The following is a 16116-nucleotide window of genomic DNA, read 5'->3' as shown; positions in this document are numbered from 1 at the left end:
TCTTTCTCCTTCCCTCCCCTATTTTAGGGCTGCCTCCCTATTTTAGTGGTGTCTCCATGGCTTTAAAGAAGCCTCGGGTCACAAAGAAAATGAATCACAGTGAATATTGTGGGGGAAGTAAGTCAGAACCTACCTGTAACTATTGGCCTTGGCTTATGCCTAGTGTGGTAGGCAGAATAATGGTCTCCCGAAGATATGTACATCCTAATCTTCTAAACCTATGAGTATGTTACATTGCATGGCAGAAGGAACTCTGGAGATAGGTTGATTTTTCTGGATTATCTGGGTGAACCCAGTGTAATCACATGGAACCTTATAAGAGGAAGTAGGAGTATCAGTTTTAGAAAGAGGAAAAAAAATGGAAAAACTATAAAAAAGAAAGGTGAAATAAAAATTATATGAAGGTGAAACATTTTAGAAACAACATATTAAGTATACATTTTGAAGAATTTCAATAAACTTGACTGTTTCATTTCAAAAAATAAGTATGACAGTGGAGACAGAGGTCATCACAATGATCTGGCTAGGAGCCAAGGAATATGGGAAGCTTCTAGAAGTTGGAATGGACAGGAATGGATTTTCCCCTTGAACCTTTTGAAGTAATACAGACTTTTATTTCAGCTTTGCAAAACTTATTTTGAACTTATCTCCAGAACTTTTAAGATAAATTGGTATTGTTTTAAGCCACTAAATATATGGTAGTTTGTTAACATGGCATTAGGAAAATTAATACAGTTAGAATCAAAGGAGAATTGGACCGCATGAAGATGAAAATTTTTCTGATAGACTCTACACCTTGCTTCCAGCCTCACCTTCAATTCTAGCTGTTTTAGGCTCTCGCTGTGTAACAGATTACCATAAATGTCCCTCTTACTCTGCTCAAATCTGATTGTTGTTGTTCAGTTGCTAAGTCGTGTCCATCTCTTTGTCACCTGATAGACTGCAGCCTGCCAGGCTCCTCTGTTCATGGGATTCCCAGGCCAGGAGTACTGGAGTGGGTTGCCATTTTCTTCTTCGGGATCTTCCTGACCCCAGGTATCGAACCCATGTCTCCTGGCAAATGAATTCTTCACACCACTGAGCTACCAAGAAGGGCTGCAGATCTATTTGGACCAAGCGTTGATTCTGATCCTTCACCGAGTCACTAAACTCTCAACAGAAATTTACAAAGGGTTGTTGATGCATGCCGTTGGTACTGGCTGCTGCAGCTGGTCTGAAGCGAGGATTAATATTCAGTCGTTATCTTCTTCCACCACCCATTCTAGATTTTCCTTGTGCTGGCCAGCAGTTCAGCTGCTATAGGTGGCTTGTGACCTCAAGTCCCTTCCCTTCCAAACCTGAGGGACTTGAGCCCTTAGTGGTCTTACTCTTTTTGGGCCATGAGTGCTTCAATTTCCTGTTTCCTTTGTTAGTCTCAAGCATGGAAAAAGGTTTCAGACAGACTGCTTCCTACCTCCATTGTGTGCAGCTCCTAATGATATTCAGAGTCTGTTGTCACAGCTAGTATATTTTATTCCTTTCTTTGTCTGCTATTCTATCAACCTGAGGAGCCCACAGTGCCCAAGTAGTGGTTGTAGCTTTTTTTAAAATGCCAGTTCATCTAATTACATTTCAGTTAGTACAGTTATATTTGCATTAGTCACATTTCAGCCAACACGATTGTGATAACAGTTATGTAGAAAATTTTCAGGACCATGAGCGCATATAAAAGGAGAGAGCGACTAGGCCTGACATTCAGGAGTTGGGGATGGTCTTTCTAAGGGAATTCCACTTTCTTGGAAATTGGATGGATAAGTTGAAATTAAGTAAAGTGGAGAAGAACATTCCAACCGATAACACGTGTACAAAGGCCCTGCTCAAGAAGGTGCTTCTTGCCATCCTCCTTTGGAAGCTTCTCTTTCTTTGATTTCCATGGTTGTAGCTTTTAGGCTCAGTGGAACCCTTATTGTATCTTCTGGTGAAAGTATTACCCTCAGAACCTCTAGTACAAGAGAGCTTTTAAATTATGGGTATGGGAAATCCAGATTCCACAAGTGAGTTACTGGGATTGATGGTGAAAAAGAGTCCAGCTTTTACTTTTTGGTTTCTGGACTTGTGCATTCTTTAAGAATCTGCCTGCCAGTGCAATAGATGCAAGAGATGTGGGTTCGATCCCTGGCTTGGGAAGATCCCCTGGGGTAGGAAATGGGAACCTGCTCCAGTATTCCTGCCTAGGAAATTCCATGGGCAAAGGAGCCTGGTGGGCTACAGTCCATGGAGTTGTGAAGAGTCGGACACGAATGAGTGACTGAGCACACATCCATATTCTGGATAGTAAGAGATACAACACCTTAGTCACTGGTTCAGTGCATATACTGCATCCTGGAAGACTAGCAGGGTGACTGTTCAGCTGAGTAACATGCCGTTCCATTGTTTTGTTAATCTGATAATTTCCTAATGTGATATGTGCTAAGAACAGTGGATGCTTATTATTAATACTATTTTTTCTTCACCATTAAGCAGGTCTTTTGGTTTGAGGTGATGTTAAGAGGGATCGCATTTTGGTAAAGCAAACATTGTTAAGCCATTGGATGGTAGTGCTGTATGGAGCCTTTATTGTGGTTTCTGTGAGAAAGCATGGTTGAAGCAGGGTAGGCAAACTTAAGCAAGTTTGGAACTGGATAGTTTGAATAATTTATAACTCCAGGTGATAGGGGTGGTCTTCAGTTGTTTCTCGCAGTGGCCCTGGAGTGATTTAGGGCAGGGAGAATACTGGCTTGGTATATGAGAGTGTTTTTTTGATGGAAATGGTTGGGGATATGGGCCCTGGGTTCAGTGTTGTACATCAAAGATGTGCTTCTGGGTTTATTTGCTATCTTAGGGATTAGGTAGGTAATCCTTGGAGGGCCAGTCCTTCCCTGGGTCCTAAAGGCTCTGCCATATCCGAGCATTAAAAGATACGTTGTTGTTTAGTCACTGAGTTGTATCCAGTGACTTCTGCAACCCTGACCCCACGGACTGTAGCCTGCCAGAATCCTTTGTCCATGGGTTTTCCCAGGCAGGAATACTGGATTGGGTTGCCATTTCCTTCTCCAGGGGATCTTCCCAGCCCAGGGATCAAACTTGCATCTCCTACTTTGGAAGGGGATTCTTTACCACTGAACCACCAGGGAAGCCCATTAAAAGATACAGACAATTTTAAAACATGATTAATGCATCTATGCTTTCTTTAGGTTTATGCTCTCTTTTACAGTTTTTAATTGAAAATGTATTAATTAAGCATATTTTGTCTTAATAGGGTAATAAATGCATTAGAACTATAACCTGAGATCTACCTTTGGATAGCATAATACTTTTATTGTTGCCTGGTCTTATTGTATCATTTCTATTATGATTTTCTTGTAAATTTTTTGTGTAGGAATCCATTCTTAAAAAATAATTATTTATTTGTCTGCACCTGGTCTTAGTTGGTACACAAAGGATGTTCGACCTTTGTTGTGTCATATGGAGTCTTCAGTTATGGCATGTAAACTCTTAGTTGTGGCATGTGGGATCTAGTTCCCTGACCAGGTATTGAACCTGGGCCCTCTGCATTGGGGGCACAGAGTCTTAGCCACTGCCACCAGGGAAGTCCCTTGGAGTCCCATTTTTAAGTTTTAAAAGATTTAAAAGATGTTTTATTGATGATTTCAATATTGTGGTCGGAGAAGGTAATCTTAGACATAAGTTCTTTGAAATTTTGTGTTTTTTGTGACTCTGTAATCAGTTTTTTAGTTCCATGTGTACTTGAAAATAATTATATCGTTGTATTTTTGTTTAGTGGAAAGTTTTCTATATAACTGTTAGATTAAACTTGTTAATTTTGTGGATCTATTCTATATTCTTATTCTGATTTATCAGTTTTTAATACAAGTAAATTATCAGTTCATGCAGTGGTTGAAGATTGATTTTTTTCTTATAATTATATTAGTTTTGCCTTACTTAAGAGTGAGGTATGAATAAAGTTTTGATGCATTTTATTAGTTTATTTATGCTTTTTTATTTTTTGCCACCCTGTGCAGCTTGTGAATCTTAGTTCCCTGACCAGGGATTGAACCCAGGCCCTGATAGTGCTGAAAGTGCTGAAGCCTAACCACTGGACAGCCAGGGAATTCCTGTTTATTTATACTTCTTTTACTGCATACCATACCTCTCCATACCTATTAATGTTGTCATAATACTGTTTTGTCTGATATTAAGATTTCTGCATCATTTTTTTTCTGTTGGTGTTTGCCAAAATATTTTAAAATTTATTTTCAGCCTGTTTCTCCTATAAACAGCTTTTAGTTGAATTTTGTATTTTATTTTTATATCAAATTTGATAACTTCTTACAAATGAGCTAAACACATTTATATCTAGTAGACTGAATTTTTCATTGATTTGTTTACCACTTTTACTTCTCTTTTTCTGTTTTTGGATGAGTTGATAATCGAATACTACTTATAACCCAGTTTATGACAAAGTGGAAATATAAAATTACGTATTGACCTCAGTGCTTCAGATACCGAATCCTTATGTGGCATCAGCCGCAGTCACTAGATCCTTGGTACCTAATATGCTAGAGAACTGGGTGATCCAGTGATGAATACTGTTTCTGTCTCAGTAGTGATGGTGTTTCTGAAAGTAGATTTGGAAGCTTTTGCCCTTCAAAACTGCAAAAGAAGGGAAGGAAGGGGGAAGGGAGGAAGGAAAAACAGTTGATAAGGTTTTTGTATTTAGCATGTGTTTCTTTTTAACAACAAAATAAGTACATGCATATCCTATACAGCCTCTTGGCTTTACCATACTAACATTTCTTCACCAGTATCTGCAGGGACCCATATAGTTTTAATAATTGGTTGGATTAAGTTTTTAGAATGGATAATATATACTTGGTCTATAAAACCAATGATAGATAAAAGAGAAAGAATTTTAAAAGGTAAAGCCTTGTTTGAAAAAATGAGATGAATTTATATGTGGGAGTAAGTAGTAGATTAGAAGTAAGACTTGCAAAGTGGGGTTGAAGCCTTGGCTGTACCAGGATTTAGATACGGAAATAGTTGAGGTGGTCCTGAATTCATGTCCTGTAAGATCATAGAGCCTGAGAGTCACACTTGATGCTGGAGACCAGAGCTAAGGATACCGAGTAAAACCAGACATAGGGGTGGGTGTCTTACTTGTTATGGGAGGCGCGCTACAACTGCCTGCTGCTACTGCTGCTAAGTCACTTCAGTCGTGTCCGACTCTGTGTGACCCCATAGACGGCAGCCCACCAGGCTCTGCCATCCCTAGGATTCTCCAAGCAAGAACACGGGAGTGGGTTGCCATTTCCTTCTCCAGTGTATGAAATTGAAAAGTGAAAGTGAAGTCGCTCAGTTGTGTCTGACTCTTAGAGACCCCATAGATGGCAGCCCACCAGGCTCCACCGTCCCTGGGATTTTCCAGACGAAAGCTGGAGAGGGTTGCCATTGTCTTCTCCAACTGCCTGGTACTTGAGAGTAAAACTTAAATGGTCACAGCTAAGTCCAAATTGACATTATGTTTTTTATTGTGGTTGCCATGTGCTGAGCTCAGTTGGGGAGTTCTGTTATTTAGGAAGAAGAAAACAAAAAGGCAGACAACTAATGGTTCCTGCCATATGGAGGTACAGAAATTGTAAGAACTGTGTACAGTAGGATTTCAGATTCTGTAGCGTACGTATATAAAGAGAAGAAGTTAGATGCATAATGAAGGGATTGACTAACTCTGCTCAGAGATGTATGGGGAAATAATGAAAAAAAAAAAACATAAATGAGATCATAAAGGATATTCAGGAGTTTGCTGAGTGAGGAAGGGCACTTGTATTGAGGAATGGAATACCATATGAAGGAAGCTTAAATTTATGATGTTGATTCTGTAAATTTAATTATCACATACATGGTATTCTGTTAAGGTGCCAAGAATACAAAGTGAAATGAGACTTTGGCTAGTTCATCTAAGAACTTGCTGGGTGGGGAGATACTATTTAATATTTTTTTTCCATTTATTTTTATTAGTTGGAGGCTAATTACTTTACATCACTACAGTAGTTTTTGTCATACATTGAAATGAATTAGCCATGGATTTACATGTATTCCCCATCCCGGTCCCCCCTCCCACCTCCCTCTCCACCCGATCCCTCTGGGTCTTCTATTTAATATTTAAGCAGCCTGTTTCAGTGACAGGACACTCAGTGCCTTAATAAATAAAAAGTGTGTAAGGGCACAGTGGCCTGCCTGGTGTGCATGCTCAGTCGTGTCCAACTTTTTGCAATCCCCGTGGACCTGAGAGGGTAACAGGCAGGAAGGCCCAGGGGTCTCCAAATGGAGGAAATAGGCCGCAAGTGTCAGACATTTTTTATCTCTCCCTTAAGCGGCAGGAGGAAACAAACTACAAGTGTCAGATTTTTTTTTTCCTTCTCCATACAAAATTAAAAGGAGGTTTCTCTATGGAAATGTTTTTCTTAAGCTATGTTAATGAAACTATGTATTTGCTTTGGAATTTGCCTTTCTTCAAAATGGTTCCACCTAAGACTAACTTTTTCTTTTCTCAAACCTTGGTCTAATAATAGCTCAACAAACCAGTACTCATATCAATTGTTTTATGGCTGGGGGATGACACACCTCATGCCATCCTATCTCAAAAATGCATATTGTGGGAGAGGGGCCTGGTGAAACTCCGTCAGCCTTGAGGTGTCTCTCATATCTGATTAATGGCTTTCTAACAGACATGAAACAGCTTGCTGAAATTAGCAAGAAGCAGCACTTTCCATCCCCCTTCTGATGTCTTACGTCAGAAGCTTTCTCTGTCCCCTTTTATACTTTAATAAAACTCTGCCATAAAAAGCAGAGTGATCAAGCCTGGTCCCTGGTCCTGAAGTTAAATCTTCGGAGATCACAAATCCGACACTGTTCACTGTAAGCTATCAGACTGTAGCCCACTAGGCTTCTCTGTTCATGGAATTTTCCAGACAAGAATACTGGAGCAGGTTGCCATTTCCTGCTCCAGGGAATCTTCCCGACCCAAGGACTGAACCTGTGTCCTGCGTTGACTGACAGGCAGATTCCCACTGTGCCACCTGGGAGCACAGTGGAGAGGCACCTAAATCCGCCTTATCTGATGATGAGAGAAATGACTCTTGAATTTAGGTTCCAAAGGAGGAGCAATGCAGAGACAAACATCTTTAAAGGATGCCAAATTGGGGGAGCAGAACATGGATCTTTATGATGGAGCATAGGTGAGAATATGGAAAGATAGGTCTATATGAAGGTGGTTTTATTTTTAGGGCTAGGAGGAAGCATTGAAGGATTTTGAGTAGGGGACTTTAAAGCTCGGATTACTGTGGCTGTAGCACGGAGAGTAGGTCATTTACAATTTAATAATTAAACAGAAACTGATAAAAGGGAAATATTTAGACCTAGGAAGTTTAAATCTATTGGGTTGACCAAAAAGTAAGTTTGGTTTTTCCACAGCATTTTACAGAAAAACCTGAATGAACTTTCTGGCCAACCCAATATATAACTTTGCCCCCAAATTTTTAATATTGTAGTAAAATGCATATAATACAAGATTTACCATCTTAAACTTTCCTCCCTGTTTTATTGAGATATAATTGAAATTGAGTGCTATGTAAATTTAAGGTGTACAGTGTAGTGATTTGACATATAAATGAGATGATTAGCAGAGTAGGTTTAGTGAATATCCATCATCTCATATAGATGCAACATTAAAAAAGAGAAAAAAAATTTTCCTTGTGATGAGAGCTCTTAGATTTACTCTCTTAACAGTGTTCATCTATAACTTGCAGCAGTGTTAATTATCATGTTTTACATTATGTCCTAGTACTTACTTATCTTGTAACTGAAAGTTTGTACCTTTTGACTGCCTTCCTCCAATTCCCTCTCCCCCAACCCCTCTGGTAGCCACAAAACTGGTCTCTTTTTCTGAGTTCGTTTTTGAAGTATAATTGACCTACAACACTATATGTCTCTGATACACAGCATAGTGATTCATATTTCTGTATATTTCAAAACGATCGTGATTAAGTCGTTGTCATCTGCCACCATACCAAGGTATTACATTAATTCTTGACATATTTCCCATACTATATTTCATATCTGTGACTCATTTATTTTGTAACTGAGAATTTATACCTCTTAATCTCCCTCACTTCTCCTGTTCCCCCCACCCCTCTCCTCTGGCAACAACCTGTTTGCTTTCTATATTTTTCTGTTGTTCTGTTGGTTCGTTTGTTTTCTAGAGTCTGCACATAAGTGAAACCATTCAGTATTTGTCTTTCTCTGTCTGACTGACTTCCCTTAGCATCATACCCTCTTAGGTCCATCCATGTTGCAAATGCAAGATTTCATCTTTTATATGGCTGAGTAATGTTCTTGTGTGTGTGTGTGTGTGTGTACACATACATATATACCACATCTTCTTTATCCCCTCACCTGTTGGTCTTAGTTTCCATATCTTGACTCTTATAAATAATGCTGCAAAAAATAATGATAACAATGCTGCAGTCAACATAGAGATGTATATATCTTTCTAAGTTAGTGTTTTGATTTACTTTAGGTAAATACCCAGTAGTCAAAATGCTGGGTCATATAGTAGTTCTATTTGTAGGTTTTTGAGGAACCTTGATACTGTTTTCTGTAGTGGCTGTACCAATTTACATTTCTACCAACAAGTGCATAAGGTTTCCATTTTCTCTACATCTTCACCAGTACTTATTTGTCCTTTTGATAATAGCCATTCTGGCAAATGTGAGGTGACCTCTGAGTGAAGTCCTAAATCTATTTTTGAATGAAAATTACACATGGAGGCCTTGAGGGGAAAGTAGAATTAAGTGCAGCAGTTAATGTGAAAGATGCCCAAATGTTATGATTAATTGCATGTTAAATAGGCTGGAATTTCAGGTGACCACGAGTTTGGTGTATGTCAGGAGAATATGGTTGGTAAATTTTACCATAAATATGGTAAAAGTGATGATGCAATCTAAACCTTATTTATACTGTACATTCCTATGTGCTGTGTGTTCCATACTCTTTTGGAAATATGTACAACTTCAGGTGACACTTTTAAGACGTACAATAATTAGAGTATACTAAAGAGTAAGGAGTGGAATATTGAGGTGGTTAATATAATGAAAAAAAGTTAAAAACACAAGATAAATATGGTCTTGTTTAGGCCATTTAAGGGGAAACTTAGATCATAATTTTGATGCTCAGAAAAAGACTTTTTGATTTTATCTTATTCAGTTCCCTTATTTTACAGATAAGGAAATGGAGTTTCCTGGAGGTTGATGTGACATTCCCTGAGTCATAGCTAATGACTGAGCAATGTTTAGAACCCAAGTGTGTGGTTAAAAATGAAATTGAATGTATTATAAGCATATTTTATTCACGGAGCAGTCAAGCAGGACTGGAACTATGGTGAGACAAGCAACTAAGTTGCCTAGGATACAGAATTGAAGGAAGTACTCATTCTTAGGTGCAGACCTTGCACTTGCAAGATCCTTATTTATCAGCATAATATATGAACATGATTTAAAATGTGAAATAAGACTAAGAGGTACCTCCCAGCCCAACAATGAGGGATAGCCTGAGGAAGCTAGGTGGGGTGATGGTAGAAGAGAATTGTCCCTTAAGACCTAGCCCTCTGTGTGCAGTTATCTCAGTTTGTGAGCACTTGTGGAGCATTGCTTCACTTTCTGAGAACAGTGTAGGGTGTACTGATGTCAGGCTTGTACTGTTTCCAATTCTTTTCCCTTGAATCAGAGAGTGTAGATTTTCCTTTGTGCTTCTAAAGTTGTGTTCACTTACACAACCACCTGGGATTCTCTCAATCTTGGCTGAAGAGTTAGAGAATCTATAGACAATCCTCATTTCTTCTGTGTTACAGCACACATACCAGTGTGGAGGAAGTTGAGAGATAATTGTAAAAAAGACATGAGATAAATCAGGTGTTTTACTGTCATAGTCAAGTAAAACTGGTCTCTTTCTGACTCCTTTTTTGTTTTTGAGGGCGGAGTCAGCTAGTTCAGCTCCATTCTTTTTGGAAAAAGAACATGTTTCTTTTTGAGAGTCCTTTCCCTCAGCAGTTAGGGGTTAGAGTCAGACAAGGCTGAGTAAAATGCCTCCTTCCATGTCTCAGGAAGATAGTTTGTATTTACCAGCACCTCCAGGATGGATGACTCATGGAGTAGAAAAGCTCTCCTCCAGCTATTAGTAGTTTCCTTTTTCGCATTACCCTGTGTGAGGAAAATGAAGCCAGAATATACAGCCTCTGTCTTAGAACTAGTAAGTATAAACCTGTTACGCTGCTCCTCTGGATCTGTCCTGTTTTAACCTGATACCAAGCTTGCCTTCTTAGGACCATTATATTTTTTGTTTTTTTAGGACTTTGGAATTCAAGACAGGCCATATGTTTTTATATTGCATTTTAAAATAGGTGTGTTCTGGCAGCGCAGAGTTCATAAAGTGAAAAGAGAGGCTAAGTCACCATGGAAGCCCAGATAAATGTATAAATGGTAGCAACACACTGGACCTAATTTATGCATGCAGTTGGCATAGTTTGTGATGCTGATTGGAAGTGAAATGTGTTTAAGATAAGTCAGCATTATAGGTAAAATAATGGTAACAAGAAGTAAAACTTTTCCCACTAGTCTGTAAGCTCTTCCAGGACAGCTTTAGTTTTATAAGCTGGTTCACTGACACTGTGCTTGGCACACAGTAGGACCTCAAAAAAAAAAAAAAAAACCTGGCAAATGTTTACAAGTGAAAGCTTGGTAAAATCAGTGATTTGGTTGTTTATAAGCACCACATAGTATTCAGTGTTAGCTTTCATTAACCTATTGCAAAGTGTTTATATGTACATGTCCAGGCACACATATACACAAAATTGTTAAATCTGAAAGTATCTATACTTGCTAGTGTTAGAGTTTCCTTAATCCTCGTCTGGCTTTCTATATTCTTGTTTTTGTTCATTTTTCTTCCATCTGAAGTCTTCTTTCTTATACTATTCTTTTCTCCTTTAAATTTAATACTTTTTTTTTTTCCAGTCAGTTCGGATGCCTATCATTCTTATATGTTGATCCTTTTAGTTTGTTTTTAACAGAAAGGTACTTTTTTGCTTGCGAAATGAAAAATTCAGAGATACATTCTAGATAGAAGAATGATTAGGTTTAGAGGCTCAAAGAATGAAACCTAATCTTTATTTGCCTCTCAGCTTCATTGCCAGGTTCCACGTGGTGATGGTTACTCTGAGTATACATGTTCTCAGGTTTTAGTCTGTAGGGAAAAGGATATCATCCCAGTAACCCCCCTAGACATACTGGGAGTCTTTCAGGATGAACATATTGAAGTTAGTTATTTGGGGATTTCCCCTTATTCATTGTTTACTGAGAGATCTTTAGCCCAACCTAACTTCCGGAGCGAGTCACTTGGGTATTGTCACTCTGCTGATTTTTATCAGAAACAGGAAGTTGTCAAGTTATGTGCTAAAGTACAGTAGATTTCTCAAGTTGCATTTGTATTAGCATGGGAGATTTCCCTTTAGAATCACTATCTGGTTCTTTACTTTTTCCTTGGAAAATAATAACTGGCTTCCCCCAAATGGTCATATTTATCATGATCTATATTTATCATCATCTATATACATAGCAGGAGAAGGCAATGGCACCCCACTCCAGTACTCTTGTCTGGAAAATCCCATGGATGGAGGAGCCTGGTAGGCTGCAGTTCATGGGGTTACGAAGAGTCAGACATGACTGAGCGACTTCACTTTCACTTTTCACTTTTATGCATTGGAGAAGGAAATGGCAACCCACTCCAGTGTTCTTGCCTGGAGAATCCCAGGGATGGGGTCACACAGAGTCGGACATGACTGAAGTGACTTAGCAGTAGCATAGTGGAGAAGGAAATGGCAACCCACTCCAGTACTGTTGCCTGGAGAATCCCATGCACAGAGGAGCCTGATAGGCTGCAGTCCATGGGGTCGCAAAGAGTCGGACACAACTTAGCAACTTCACTTCACTTCACATATACATAGCAAGAGCTTCCCAGGTGGCGCTAGTGGTAAAGAATCCGCCTGCACATGCTGGAGATACGGGTTCATTTCCTGGGTCCCGAAGATCCCCTGGAGGAAGGCACGGCAACCCACTCCAGTATTCTTGCCTGTAGAATCTCATGGACAGAGGAGCCTGGCGGGCCACAGTCACATGGGGTTGCAAGGATTGGATATGACTGAAGTGACTGAGCACTCAAACATGTAGCAAACATTACCCTTTCTCACTGTGTACATATCCTGCACAATATGAAGATTGTTAACATGACTTAGTGTCATTAATATATAGATAAACCTAATGAATTTATAAAAGTAGATTGGGAAGAGCTTATTTTTAGGTGTTTGGCTTGATGTTCCCACGTTTAGATAAGCAGTTCTCTAAAGGGGCTTCCCTGGTGGCTCAGTGGCAGAGAACCCAGAGGAGCCTGGTGGGCTCTAGTCATGGGGTCGCAAAGAGTCAGACCTGACTTAGCGGCTGAACAACAGTAACAACAGCAACAGCGTTCCTAGAGTGGACCGCAGGGAGTTCATAAGGCCCAAACTGTTTTCATTAGACTGAGATGTTCAGTTTCTATTTCCACTCTGAAATTACTAGAGACTGCTTAAAATGCAGTGTTATAAAGATGTCAGAATTTGGAAGATCTGCAAAACTTGGTGACTGTATATTGAGTGATGATACAATACCATATGTGAGTAAAAATAGTTACATTTAAGGCGAACCAATTAATGTTTTCTGCTGTATATTTATTTTAGTTTGCATACAGTAGGATTCACACTTTGGGGTATAAATGAGATTTGGCATATACTTGGAGTGATGTAATCATAGTGATGTGACACCAGAGTGTTAGTACAGAACAGTTCCTTCACCTGCTCAAGAAAAAACAATTTCCTTCTTGCTTTGTAGTCATACTCTCTTCCCATCATTAACTTGTGACAGCCACTGATCTAGTCTTTGTTCACATTCGTTTTGCCTTTTCCAGAATGTCATATGTAACCTTTTGAGTCTGACTCGGTGAGATCGCTGTGTCCTATGGTAAGTTATGTTTAATTCTGTGAGAAGCTGCCAGACTGTTTGCCATAGTGGCTGTGCTGTTTTGCATTCCAACAAGCAGTGTAGGGATTCCAGCTGCTCTGCAGCCTCGTTCACACCTATTCTTGTCAGTTTTTGTGTCCCTTCTTTCTCTGTTTCACTTGCTTTCCTTGCTCCCTCTTTCCCTTTCTTTCCTTCCTTCCTTCCTTCTTTACCTCTCTTCTCTTTTTAAGCCATTTAATAGCTGTGTGGTGATAGCGTTTTGTGGGTTTAATTTGCATTTCTGTAATAACTAATGATATTGAAGATCTTTTCATATGTTTATATGCTCTGTTTTCTTTGGTGAAGTATCTGTTCAAATATTTTGTCTATTCTGGAACTTCCTGGTGGTCCAGTGGTTAAGATTCTATGGTTCCAGTGCTGGGGGCACGGGTTCAATCCCTGGTTGGGAACTAAGATCCCACATACTGTACAGTGTGGCCAGAAAGAAAAAAGAATATTAAAAAAATTTTTCCATTTACATATTAAATATTTAACATTTAATTAAATATATTAATTTGATAATCAGTGGCAAAGCATTTATTATTAAATAATAATTTAGTGTATGAAATCTCACATACTAGTGGTTCTACTGGCCTGGCCCCCATGGCTTTGGGCTGGGAGTCTTTGTCAGGCCTGCTGAAACCCAGGTAATAGCCTCCTCTTTGGAAACTAGGGGGGCAGCCTTCATGATTTCAGAGTCGCCTTTGGTGTCCTTGTTCTCATGTCTTGAAGAATGTCCCAAGTTCCCAACTGAATAGGTTGTGGTCCCATCCTGTAAAAGTCTTCTAAGAAAACTGACAATCTTTCTTCTTCTTTCAGTTCAAATTGGCTGTTTCCTGCTTGGGTGTCTAATTAAGTCTGATTTCACACCCGTACTAATCTCTTTATCAGGGGGTCCTTGGCCACAACCTTAGTGTTCTGTTCTGAACATAGTGCTTTCTCATTTTTTCCAATATATATAGGCCGAGAGTTTTTCAACTTAACATTTACATTTCTGTTTACCACTTGAATAACAATTCCATCTTTATTTCTCTACTTGGCATTTGAGTATTAGCATTCAAGAGAAGCCATACTGCTGGTTCTGCACATTGTTTGGAAATAGCATCAGCCAAATAGTTCAATTTCATCCTCAAAAGTTCTACCTTCCACTGAACAATAAAACACAAACAAGTTGTCATCTTGGTCATTCTTGCTAGAAAGTTAGCAATTTTCTTGATCATTTCAAAGAACACCCTTTTGGTTTCAGAGTAAGTAAGTAAGTGTTAGTCTCTCAGTTGTATCTGACTCTTTGCAACCTCATGGACTGTAGCCAGCCAGACTCCTCTGTCCATGGGATTCTCCAGGTAAGAATACTAGAGTGGGTTTCTATTTTCCTCCTCCAGGGGGATCTTCCCGACACAGGCATTGAACCCAAGTCTCCCACATTCATTTTTATTTTGTTTCAGTTTCATTGATTTCTGATCATTAAGTTGTTCTGTTTCCTTTGGGTTTAGTGTGTTCTTCTTTTTCTAGTTTCTTAGGGTAGAAGCTTACATTATTGATTTGAGATCTTCTTTTCATACCTCTTGTAATAGCATTTTACTGCTATAAATTTCCTTCCAAGCATTTTACTGCTATAAATTTCCTTCCAAGCAGTGCTTTAGCTTCATCCAGCAAATTTTCATTTGTTGTGTTTTCATATTCATTCAGTTAGAAATATTTTCTAGTTTCTTTTGATAAGACCCTTTGGTGCATGAATTATTTAGAATTGTGTTGTGTAATTTCCAAATGTTTAGAGATTTTTCCAGTTACCTTTCTATTCCTGATTTCCAGTTTAATTCCTTCATGGTCAGAGAACATATGCTTTGTGATTTCAGTTATTTTACATTTATTGTTTGTTTTATGGTCCAGAATATGGTCTGTCTTGGTGTACTTGAAGTGTATGTATGTTGCTGTTGTTGAGTATAATTTTCAATTAGATTCAGAGGGCTGATGTTTAGATCTTCTGTATCTTTGCTGCTTTTCTGTCTTCTTGTTTTCTGTATTATCAAGAATAGTGTTACAGTCCCCAAGGAAAATGGTGAATTTCTTTACTTCTTTCAGTTTTAGTAGTTTTAGCTTCATATATTTTGGAACTCTTGTTTTGCTGTTGTTCAGTTGCTAAGTGGTGTCCAACTCTTTACGACCCCATGGACTATAGCATGCCCAGCTTCCCTGTCCTTCACCACCTCCTGAAGTTTGCTCAGATTTATGTCCATTGAGTCAGTGATGCTATTTAACCAACTCATCCTCTGCCACCCTCTTCTCCTTTTGCCTTCAGTCTTTTCCCAGCATCAGGGTCTTTTTCATTGAGTCAGTTCTTCACATCAAGTGGCTAAACTATTGGAGCTTCAGATTCATCATCAGTCCTTCCAATGAATATTCAGGGTTGATTTCCTTTAGAATTGACTGGTTTAATCTTGCAGTCAGTCCAAGGGACTCTCAAGAGTCTTCCCCAGCACCACAGTTAGAACGAATCAGTTCTTCGGCACTCAGCTTTCTTTATGGTCCAACTCTCACATCCATACATGACTAGTGGAAAAACCATAGCTTTGACTCTACAGACCTTGTTGGCAAAGTGATGTTTTTGCTTTTTAGTATGCTGTGTAGTTTGTCATAGCTTTTTTTCCAAGGAGCAAGCATCTTAATTTCATGGCTGCAGTCACTGTTCATAGTGAATTTGTTTGGAGCCCAAGAAAATAAACTCTGTCACTGTTTCCATTGTTTCACCATCTCTTTGTCATGCATGATGGGACTGGATGCCATGATCTTCGTTTTTTGAATGTTGAGTTTTAAGCCAGCTTTTTCACTCTTTTCTTTCACTCCCATCAAGAGGCTCTTTAGTTCCTTTTTGCTGTCTGCCATTGGAGTGGTATTATCTACGTATCTGAGGTTCTCCCAGCAATCTTGATTCCAGCTTGTGATTCATCCAGCCCAGCAT

The 16116-nt window shown here is 39.1% G+C and overlaps 1 protein-coding gene across 4 annotated transcripts in view; it reads left to right on the top strand.

Annotated features, from left to right (window-relative positions):
• NCK1 (NCK adaptor protein 1) overlaps positions 1-16116 on the top strand; it is an 80749-nt gene that overhangs the window by 23996 nt on the left and 40637 nt on the right. Inside the window, exon 1 of one of the 4 annotated variants that reach the window (XM_020909601.2) lies at positions 13097-13118. The exons of the other annotated variants lie outside the window; for them this stretch is intronic. The gene's annotated coding sequence lies outside the window, so the exon portion shown is untranslated. Of the gene's footprint in view, positions 1-13096; positions 13119-16116 lie in introns of those variants that run through there. 4 annotated transcript variants of the gene reach the window in all.

This window comes from Odocoileus virginianus, chromosome 4 (assembly GCF_023699985.2).
Source record: "Odocoileus virginianus isolate 20LAN1187 ecotype Illinois chromosome 4, Ovbor_1.2, whole genome shotgun sequence".
In the NCBI taxonomy this organism is placed as follows: domain Eukaryota; kingdom Metazoa; phylum Chordata; class Mammalia; order Artiodactyla; family Cervidae; genus Odocoileus; species Odocoileus virginianus.
The sequence above is the reverse complement of the archived record's forward strand: the minus strand, read 5'-3'. Positions and strand labels throughout refer to the sequence as shown.